The sequence below is a fragment of the Symphalangus syndactylus genome, chromosome 18 (assembly GCF_028878055.3).
Source record: "Symphalangus syndactylus isolate Jambi chromosome 18, NHGRI_mSymSyn1-v2.1_pri, whole genome shotgun sequence".
Lineage (NCBI taxonomy): Eukaryota > Metazoa > Chordata > Mammalia > Primates > Hylobatidae > Symphalangus > Symphalangus syndactylus.
This window is the reverse complement of record NC_072440.2, coordinates 68434835-68446105: the sequence shown is the minus strand read 5'-3', so window position 1 is coordinate 68446105 and position 11271 is coordinate 68434835. Positions and strand designations below refer to the sequence as shown.

General features: G+C 42.3%; 1 protein-coding gene across 14 annotated transcripts in view; it reads left to right on the top strand.

The window, feature by feature from the left end:
- The first annotated feature begins 459 nt into the window (after window positions 1–459).
- Window positions 460–11271, top strand: part of HORMAD2 (HORMA domain containing 2) — a 96383-nt gene continuing 85571 nt past the window's right edge. For 7 of the 14 annotated variants that reach the window (XR_010117173.1, XM_055254106.2, XM_055254105.2 and 4 more), the window contains exon 1: window positions 460–594. The gene's annotated coding sequence lies outside the window, so the exon portion shown is untranslated. Of the gene's footprint in view, window positions 595–748; window positions 864–1408; window positions 1632–11271 lie in introns of those variants that run through there. The other 7 variants (XR_010117174.1, XM_055254107.2, XM_055254101.2 and 4 more) reach the window with 5 other exon arrangements.

The following is an 11271-nucleotide window of genomic DNA, read 5'->3' as shown; positions in this document are numbered from 1 at the left end:
AGCCTCCCGAGCAGCTGGGACTACAGGCGCACATCAGGTGGCCCAGCTGATTTTTGTACTTTTAAAAATTTTTTTGAGACGGAGTCTCATTGTCTCCCAGGCTGGAGTGCAATGGCGGAATCTCGGCTCACTGCAACCTCAGCCTCCCGGGCTCAAGCGATTCTCGTGCCTCAGCCTCCCAAGTAGCTGGGACTGCAGGCGCGCGCCACCACGCCCAGCTAATTTTTGTATTTTTTGTAGAGACGGGTTTTCAACATGTTGGCCAAGCTGGTCTCGAATTCCAGACCTCAAGTGACGCGCCCGCCTCAGCCTCCCAGAGTGCTGGGATCCCAGGTGGAGCCACCGCGCCGCACCCCTCGGGCCTTCTAACTCGGGTGCGTGGGCCCCCCAGGCTCTCGCTCCCCTCCCCTACGCCGCCCTGCGCCCGCCTCAGGCCTCTCTGGGACTCGCCGGCCTGGCGTCCTGGCCCGCCCGAGCCCCACGGTCCCTCGTGTCCTAACCTCGGCGGGCAGGCACCTCCTCAGGAAGCCCCGGAGCAGGCTGTCGTTGTACAGGTGGCCCAGGCTGGCGGCCCCCGACAGAAGTTCGCGTCAGGTCAGTGTGCAGCCCCCGGCTGAGAGGCGGCTGCTGAGGGTCGGGGCGGGCTAGGGGCTGGCTGGCCGCCGCTCGCCCCTGCTTTGCATATTCATGAAGTCTAGCGAAGCCAGTCGCCCCGGCCAGCAGTGGACGGTTTATGAATTATTCATTAGGAAGCCTCTGGTCCCGCCCAGAAAGGCCTCGTTGACTATTCATGAGCCGAGGAGCTGGTTTGGGCCGGAAAAGGCCGTTGACCCCCGGTGGGAGGGAAGCGTCGACGAGCTGAGGTGAGGGCTGTTGAGACGCGAGGTCTCCGCCCAGAGAGGGCACTCGGGCGTTGTTAGTTCTGATTTTATGTCAAAAAACAATTTTTTTCTTTTCTTATTACTTAAGGCTTTAAGTTGGATTTGCAAGTATCATATTTCGTGAGTGCCTAAAGTACTGTGAAGAGAATCGGGAGGGCAGGGGGCTGAGGAGGAAGGCAAAAGGGAGGCGATTTCCCCAGAACTGGACAGAGAGCAGCCAGGTAGCTTTGAAATTCAGATTTTTCTGGACATGAAATCAAACTTGCTGAGCAAGCAGCAGCCATAATGAGCCATGATGAGGCTGGTAGGGCAGACGACGTCTGTGCCCGACATTGGAGGGGGCCTGTGTGGTGGAGCTTTGGGGAAGTTTATCTTACCTGGGTCAGATTCTCCCCAGCCATTGAGGTTTTCTGCCAGGATCGATGCCTGGTACAGGTCAAGAGGTGAGAGAGGTGGGGACGAGCCACCCCGCCCCCCTTGACCTCAGCTCCCCTTTAGCTTTAGTGAGGATTTGCCAATTAATCCCTGTGGACTTTAGTTCCCTAAACAGTTCAGAGGGAGAGAGTCTTGAACCTCAGGATTAGCCAATCGCCAAAATGTGTCCGAGTACGCAGAGCACTGGACAGGCTGTGCAGTACATAGTGTACTCAGCTGGTAGAAATGAGGGGTGGTTCTGGCCCCTAAAGGGGTTTTTAATCTCAGCAGGATCATAATCTAATTTCTCCTCCGTTGGACCATCAATCTGTTGAGGTAGGAACAGTATTTTACATCTTGTAATCCTGCACGTTGCCTGGCACATTGTAGTTGCCTCGTAGATGTTGAATGAATGAATAATTGAAATAGCATGAAAAAGATATTAAAAAGTCAAAAGAGCATGAACAAATACTCAATTAATATAGTGGAAACCATTTACTCTGAATGAGCACAGGTAGGGGAATTACCAGGGCCAAATGGAGTTTGTTAAAATGGTGAATAATTTATTGAAGCAAGATCTGTTGTAAGGTCTAAGTAATTGGGCGAACTTTGGCAAACCAAGTTCCCTTGCTTAGCCTCACTTTCCTTTTCTTTTTTCTTTTTTTTTTTTTTTTGAGATGGAGTCGAGCTCTGTGGCCAGGCTGGAGTGCAGTGACGCGATCTCAGCTCACTGCAAGCTCCACCTCTTGGGTTCAAGCGATTCCCCTGCCTCAGCCTCCCGTGTAGCTGGGACTACAGGTGTGCACCACCACGTCCAGCTAATTTTTTTTTTTTTTTTTTTTGTATTTTTAGTAGAGACAAGGTTTCACCATGTTGGCCAGGATAGTCTCGATCTCTTGACCTCGTGATCCTCCAGCCTCAGCCTCCCAAAGTGCTGGGATTACAGGTGTGAGCCACTGCGCCTGGCCCCTTTTCTTTATAGTTTTATGTTTATGTTTAAATCCATGATCCATTTTGCATTAATATTTGTATACAGTGTGAGATTTAGGTTAAGGTTCTTTTCATTCTCTCTTCTTCCCCTCACCCCGCGGATGTCCTTTTGTTTCCACACCATTTGTTGAAAAAAAGATTCTTCCTCCACAGAATTGGATCTTCTTTAAATCGAAGGGGTTGGAAGATGTCTGTGCTCCCTTCCAGCTTTAGGAATCTATTGAACCCATTTATGTTAACATACACTTCTTTTGAGTAAAGCCATTCTTAATAACATGCATGTGTAAGGAAGGTCATATAGTTGCATTTCAGAATCCAGCTATTGGATAGTGTTCACCTGATAGAAAAGGGATTTTCTTATAAAAAATTATTTTCAAAGATTGAGAAAGATGGGTAGAGAGCCTTCACAAATCAACTATGATTATATTTGGGAAAATGTAATAAAACTTTGGCTTTTGCTTCACTTGGAATGGTTAAAAAAGTGGTTTAGGCCTTAGTAAACTAAACAGCAGCTGGCTAATCTTTATGTGAATCTTGGACTCACACATAGTAAGGGTAAAATAGGAAGTAATTGTGCCACCATATAAAATAGGGCAATTGAAGGCATGGTGTGGTGTCTCACATGTGTAATCCCAAAATTTTGAGAGACCAAGAGTTCGAGGCCAGTCTGGGCAACATAGTGAGAACCCCCTCGTGCCCGCCCAACTCTACAAAAATAAAAAATTTTAAAAATTTAACAGGGCATGGTGGTGCATGCATATAGTCTCAGCTACTTGGAAGGCTGAGATAGGAGGATCACTTGAGCCTAGAAGTTTGAGGTTGCAATGAGCTGTGATTATGCCACTGTACTCCAGCCTAGGTGACAGATTATGCCACTGCACTTTACTCTGTCTCAAAAAAGAAAAGAAAAGAAAAGAAAATGAATGCACAACAACAAAAAAAATAGGGCAATTGAGATATAGGTCAAGAGGTAAGCCTAGAGTGAATCTTTACCAGAAAGAGCACAGAAATATGCCTCTTTCTCAAGAAGATCATAATCCTTGTCACAAAATAGACATATCAAATGTAAGAGTGAGGGTCAGTTGCAGTGGCTCACACTTATAATCCTAGCACTTTGGGAGGCTAAGGAAGGAGTATTGCTTGAGCCCAGAAGTTCAAAACCAGCCTGGGTAACATAGTGAGACCTCGTCTCTACCAAAAATAAAATTTGCTGAGTGTGGTGGCACACTACCTCTAGTATCAGCTACTTAGGAGGCTGAGGTGGGAGGATCGCTTGAGCCCAGGAGGTCAAGATTGCAGTGAGCCAAGATTGCGCCACTGCATTCCTGCCTGGGTAAACAGAGTAAGACCTTGTCTCAAAAACAGAAGAGGGAATGGTATTGATGCGCTGTGAAGTTTCAAATATGTATGGATCTAATTTGCAAACAAATATATAAGAGAAAGACATTTCAAAGTTAGCTTTCAGTTCTTAAAATCCATAGTTATGAAATCTCTTCTAGGTTTTTAGATAATGAGCCTGAACAAAGGGATAACACATACAAAAAATCAGACCTATTGTCTGAGAATGCATGCTCTCTAGAGTCATACTTCCTGTCAACTTGTGAGCTTTCAAAATTAAGCAAGGTTTGTACTTAAATAGAAGAGCTCCACAAAACACCTGCTCAAAGGGAAAACAGTAGCAACAGAATAGTTAGAGGCTGAAAGGAGTCTGGCTTTTTTTTTTTTTTTTTTTTTTTTTTTTTTTTGAGATGAAGTTTCACTCTTGTTGCCCAGGCTGGAGTGCAATGGTGCAATCTCAGCTCACTGCAACCTCCACCTCCTGGGTTCAAGCGATTCTGCCTCAGCCTCCCAAGTAGCTGGGATTACAGGCACCCACCACCAAGCCCAGTTTTAGTAGAGACGAAGTTTCACCATGTTTTTCGAAAAAATAATTTAGATCTTTTTGCCTTCCTGAAGCAAGCTCATGCTAGAACACTAGAAAGAGACCCTCCCATGTTTAGAAATAAGGAGACAAGCCGAAGAACTAGGGAGGCCCTGGTAGTGCATCATATTAGATAGAATGAAAGCAAAGGAGAATTTCATTTTGGAGAGTCAGTCTGGAAAAACTTTTAAATTATGAGTCATACTTGTTGAGTTTTAGTCTCAGTTCTGTTACTAAGTGGCTGACTGACCCTGGGTAAGTCTAGATTTTGAATTCCCCATCTAGAAAATTAGATATTTGGACTAAATGACTGTCTTAGTCCAGTTTGTACTGTTGTAACAATATCTGAGGCTGGGTAATGTAAAAAGAGCAGACATGTATTGGCTTATGATTCTGGAGGCTGGGAAGTCCAAGAACAAGGATATACATCTTGTAAGGACCTTCTTGCTGTGTCATAACATGGAGGAAGGCATCACCTGGTAAGAGAGAGATCAAGGAGAGAGAGAGTGAGTGTGCCAAACTTGCTTTTGTAACAAATCCACTTTCTTGATAATGAACCTGCTCCTGGGGTAACAATATTAATCCATTCATGAAGGCACCTAATCACCTCTTAAAGGCCCCAACTCTCAACACTTGCATTGATGATTAAGCTTCCAAAATATGAACTTTGGGATACACATTCAAACCATAGCAATGATATTTAAAGTTTCTTCTACCTTTAAAATTTTGTGGTATTTTTCTAGACTCTTAATTATTCCTTGTTTCTAGGGTTCTTCTCTGTTGACTTAGCAAATATTTAGTTAGCTAAGTTAGGTTTTTAATTTTTTTTATTTTTTACTTATTTTATTTATTTATTTTTTAAGTAGAGACAGGGCTTCACCATGTTGGCCAGGCTGGTCTTGAACTCCTGACCTCAAGTGATCCACCCCACTGTGACCTCCCAAAATACTGAGATTACAGGTGTGAGACACCATGCCCAGCCTCAGCAAATATTTATTGAGTACCTATTTAATTCCAGTACTGTGATGATGCTAAGAGTTCAAGAATGAGCTAAACAAGACACAAAAGATCACATATTGTATGGTTTCATTTATATATAATGTTCAGAATAGGCAATTTCATAAAGATGAAAGGTAGGTTAGTGGTTTCCAGTGGCTGGGGAAAGGAGAGAATAGGAGTGGCTGCTAATGGGCATAGGATTTCTTTTAGGGGTGATGAAAATGTTCTGGAATTAGATAGTGTTTGCATTATTTTGTGAATACACTAAATTGATGGTTTATACTATATTAAACAGATGGTTGCAGAATTTTGTGAATATACTAAAACTCACTGAATTATACCTATTAAAAAAACTTTAAAGGCTGGGTGCAGTGGCTCATGCCTGTAATCCCAGCACTTTGGGAGGCCAAGGTGGGCAGATCACTTGAGGTCAGGGGTTCTAGACCAGCCTGGCCAACATGGCTAAACCCCATCTCTACTAAAAATCCAAAAATTAGCTGGATGTGGTGGCACACACCTTTAATCCCAGCTACTCAGGACGCTGAGGCAGGAGAATGGCTTGAACCCAGGAAACAGAGGTTGCAGTGAGCTGAGATTATACCACTGCACTTCACCTGGGTGACACAGTGAGAGTCCTTTTCAATAAATAAATAAAAAAAACTTTAAAATATAAAGAATGAGCTAGACTGACACAATAGCTAGACACAATTTTGCTCTCATGTTAGCTCACAGTAGGTCAGGGGATACTTAAAGACAACTATGGTACAGTATATATTGCAAAGGGCACATAACCCAGACTTCATAATAGTGGTAGTGGGAATTAGGAAGTCATTCATTAAGGAAATTTTACTAAGCCATATGATATGGTTTGGATTTGTGTCTCCACCCAAATCTCATGTCAAATTGTAATCCCCAGTGTTGGAGGAGGGCCCTGGTGGGAGCTGACTGGATCATGGAGGCAGATTTCCCACTTGCTGTTCTTGTAATCATGAGTTCTCATGAGATCTGGTTGTTTAAAAGTGTGTAGCACCTCCCCTTTCCCTCTCTTCCTCCTTCTCTGGCCATGTAAAACGTGCCTCCTTCCCCTTCCCCTTCTGCCATGGTTGTAAGTTTCCTGAGGTCTCCCCAGCTATGCCTCCTGTATAGCTTGCATAACTGTAAGTCAATTAAACCCCTTTCTTTATAAATTACCCAGTCTTAGGTACTTCTTTATAGCAATGCAAGAATGGACTAATACACCATATCTAGGAGATGAGTAGGAATTGGGAATGGAGGAGGATGTTTCAGGCAGAAGGAATATTGCAAAATCCTGAGAGCTAGAAGGAATATAGTCCTTTGGGGTAAGGTAATAATGGCTGGTACATAAAAGTATAAGGGAAAATAGAGCTGAGGCTAGGGAGGCATGAGTCAAATCTTGAAGCCATGGTAAGAGTTTTAGATTTTATCCTGAGAGTAGTGGGGAGCCATTGAAGTATTTCAATCTGGGAAAATTCATAGTTGAGTTTGTAATTTAAAAACTCTGGCTGCAATATACAGAACAGACTGGAGAAGGAGAATACCAGTGACAGGAAATTGGTGGTTGCAGCAGTACAGGCAAAAGATGAGACTGGTTGATCTAAAGTAGAGATGACAACAACATGGCTAAAGTGAGGAGTTGGACACGTTTGAGATATATATATATATATTGGCAGGGGGACAGGGTTTCACTCTTTCACTCTTGTTGCCCAGGCTGAGTGCAATGGCGTGATCTTGGCTCACTGCAACCTCCACCTACTGGGTTCAAGTGATTCTCCTGCCTCAGCCTCCCAAGTAGCTGGGATTACAGGCATGTGCCACCACACCCAGCTAATTTTGTATTTTTAGTAGAGATGGGGTTTCTCCATGTTGGTCAGGCTGGTCTTGAACTCCTGACCTCAGGTGATCTGCCCACCTCAGCCTCCCAAAGTCCTGGGATTACAGGTGTGAGCCACTGCACCTGGCCTACATTTGAGAAATGTTAAGGTGATGGAACATGGGAATGAGGAAGGGATTAAGGTTGAGTCACACATTTTGTGCTTGAGCAACTAGGTATGTGATGATGTCATTCACTGAGTGAGGGAACAGAAGTAAGTTTTTGGGGAAAATAATTCACATTCGAATGTGTTGAGAACATCAAGGTGGAACAGTCTTATGATCAGTTAGAGGAACAAGTCAGCAACTTCTGAGAGAGACCTGGGCTGGGGATACACACATAAGAATCAATAGATAGAAATTATACTTGAAACAATGGGAGTGTATTTGTTCATCCAGGGAATGTGTGGTAGAAGTAAAAAAGAAGAGCTCTGTTTTAGTCCGTTCTTGCATTGCTATAAAGAAATTCCTGAGACTGGGTAATTTATAAAGAAAAGAGGTTTAATTTGCTCATGCTTCCACAGGCTGTACAGAAAGCATGGTAGCATCTGCCTGACTTTTGAGGAGGCCTCAGGAAACTTACAATTATGGCAGAAGACAAAGGAGAAGCAGGCACATCTTACATGGCCAAAGCAGGAGAGAGAGAGAGAGAGAGAGAGAGAGGAAAAAAAAAAGATTCTACACACCTCTAAACAACCAGATCTTACAATAACTCACTCACTTACTATTGCAGGAACTGCACTGAGGGTATAGTGCTAAACCATTCATGAGAAACTGCCCAGATGATCCAGTCATCTCCTACTGTGCCTGGCCGTGCCAGCTGCTAGGTAGCTGAGTCAGAATTTGAACTTAGGTTCCTTAACTCTAAAGGCTCTTTCTACTAGATTATACTGCTGGTTATTTCTCTCTCTCTCTCTTTCTCTCTCTGTCTCTCTCTCTCTCTCTATATATATATGTATAAAATTTAATTTTACTTTTATAAATGTTAATTCCTAAGGAATTTACCAAATGCTAATATTAACTAACTTGAATCCTTTCTCAAAAGCGAGTGTCCTGAATGCCTCAGAGTTTTCAATGGTAATATTAATTTAATCTAGGCCATCCATACATTGCAAAAATATGGATGTAGTAATGCATTGTGTTCTAATTGGCTGATGCTATTTTCAGAGCTTGATTCCCTAGAAATGACATCAGAATGTCTATGATCATAGAGAAATTTAAAAAACCCCACTAATATAGAAAACTATTTAAAAATCATGATTTCTCTTACTTATTGTGTCTGAGACTAATAACTGCCCTAGTAGTGGGTAGTGTATTATGGTTTAATGGGCTGGGAGTAGATCTTAAACTCTTAGAGCTACTTTGTTTCCCATTTTATATTTTGAAATTTAAGGAGGACAACTGATGTGTTGAGTTAGATATGAAGGTTATACTCTGAAATCAAGTAAAGGTAGCTTGGAATCTTTAAGGGTTAAAGAACTATTAGGTGGTTTTCAGTCTCATATATAAAATATTGTAAAAGAGTGCCCCCTAGTGCCCCTCTGAAGAAGTAATTTGAAAGAAATTAAATATTACCACCTGTTTATAATCTCTATCACCACCTTGTGGCAGTGTTTGCAAATAATTCTGCCCTCTTTTCTTGGGAAAATCTTCAAGAATTTTGCATTAATGGATACACAAAAACCGGTCACAGGCTATCCTTGGTGATCCAGAATGGAGTATCTTTAAAGAAGTTATTTTACAAGTATTTTAGTCAGAACTTCATAAAACCTTGAAAAGAAGCCCCAGTTGAAATTAAGACTTTGTAAAGAAAAGGGAAAATTTGCTGCTGCTGCTGCTTTTTTTTTTTTTTTTTTTTTTTTTTGAGATGGAGTCTGGCTCTGTCGGCCAGGCTGGAGTGCAGTGGCACAATCTTGGCTCACTGCAAGCTCCACCTCCCGGGTTCACGCCGTTCTCCTGCCTCAGCCTCCTGAGTAGCTGGGACTATAGGCGCCTGCCACCACGCCTGTCTAATTTTTGTATTTTTAGTAGAGACGGGATTTCACCATGTTGGCCAGGATGGTCTTGATCTCCTGACCTCGTGATCCACCCGCCTTGGCCTCCCAAAGTCCTGGGATTACAGGCATGAGCCACCATGCCTGGCTGCTTCTTTTTGTATTAACAAAACAATAAGGGTGAAAACTAGATGTATTTTAAATATTAACTTTTTTATTGTGGTAAACTGTGATATGAAACTCAACACCTCAGCTTTTCTAAGTGTACAACTCAGTGACACTAAGCACATTTGCAATGTTGTACAACCATTATCACTGTCCATTTCTAAAACCTTTTCGTCATCCTGAACAGAAACTCTATACCTATTAAACTCCTTATTCCTTCTACCCCACCAGCACCTGGTAACCTCTATTCTACTTTCTGTCTCTATGAATTTGCCTACTCTAGGTACCTCATATAAGTGGGATCATATAATATTTGTCCTTTTATGTCTGGCTTTTCACTTAGCGTAATGTTTTCAAGATTTATTCACATTGTTGCATGTATCAGAACTTCATTCCTTTTTAAGATTGAATAGGGGTTGGGTGTGGTGGCTCATGCCTGTAATCCCAGCACACTGGGAGGATGAGGCTGATGGATTGCCTGAACCTAGGAATTCAAGACCAGTCTGGGCACCATGACAAAACCCCATCTCTACAAAAAATACAAAAATTAACCAGGTGTGGTGGCAAGTGCTTGTAGTCCCAGCTACTCAAGAGGCTGAGGTGGGAGAATCACTTGAGCCTGGGAACTGGAGGTTGCAGTGAGCCGAGATCACGCCTTTGCACTCTACCCTGGGTGACAGAAGGAGACCCCGTCTCAAAAACAAAACAAAACAAAACAAACAAACAAAACAATTGAGTAATATTCCATTGTAAATACCACATTTTGTTTATCCATTCGTCTTTTAATAGACATTCGAATTGTTTCCATCTTTTGGCTAATGTGAATTATGTGGCTATGAGCGTTGGTGTACAAGTATCTGTTTGAGTCCCTGGTTTCAATTCTTTTGAATATATACCTAGAGATGGAAATGCTGGATAATATGGTAATTCTGTTTAACTTTTTGAGGAATGCCATTGCTATTTTCCACAAGGGCTGCACCATTTTCATTCCCACCAGCAATGCATAAGGGTTTTAATTTCTCCACATCCTTACCAACTTACTATTTTCCATTTTTGAATAATCATTTACAAAATTTTTAATTGACACACAGTAATTGTACATATTTATGGGGTACAGAGTGATATTTTGATACATGTATACAATATGTAATGGTCAAGTCAAAGCATATCCATCAGTTCAAACATTTATCATTCTTTGTGTTGAACTATTTTAAAATATACAATAAATCATTGTTAACTGTGGTCACTCTACAGTGCTATAGAACAATATAATTTATTCTCCTATCTAGCTGTAATTTTATATCCATTAACTAACTTCTCCCTATCCAACCTCCTCCCTGCTGCCCTTCCTAGCTTCTAATAACTACTTCTAAGAGCTCATCTGTTTTAGCTCCCAGGTGAGTGAGAACACATGGTATTTATCTTCTGTACCTGACTTATTTCACTTAACATTATGTCATCTAGGTTAATCTCTGTTGCTGTGAATGACAGATCTTCATGCTTTTTTAAATGGCTGAATAATATTCCATTGTGTATATATACACTTTCTTCCTTTCTTTCTTTTTCTCTTTGTCTCTCTCTCTCTCTCTCTCCTCTTTCTTTTTTCTTTTTTGACAGAGTCTTGCTCTGTTGCCCAGGCTGGAGTGCAGTGGTGCAGTCATGGCTCACTGCAGCCTTGAACTCCTGGGCTCAAGTAGTCCACCTTAGCTTCCCAAGTAGCTGGGACTATAGGTGCGTGCCACCACACCCAGCTAATTTTTGTGTTTTTTGTACAGACAGGGTTTCACCATGTTGCCTAGGCTGGTCTCGAACTGCTGGGCTCAAGCAACCTGCCTGCCTCAACCTCCCAAAGTGCTGGAATTACAGACATGAGTTGCCAACCTGGCCTATATTTTATTCATACATTCATCTGTTGATGGACACTTAGGTTGATTCCGTATCTTGGCTATTGTGAATAGTGCTGCAATAAACATGGAGGTATAGATGTCTCTTCCATATACTGATTTCTTTTCTTTTG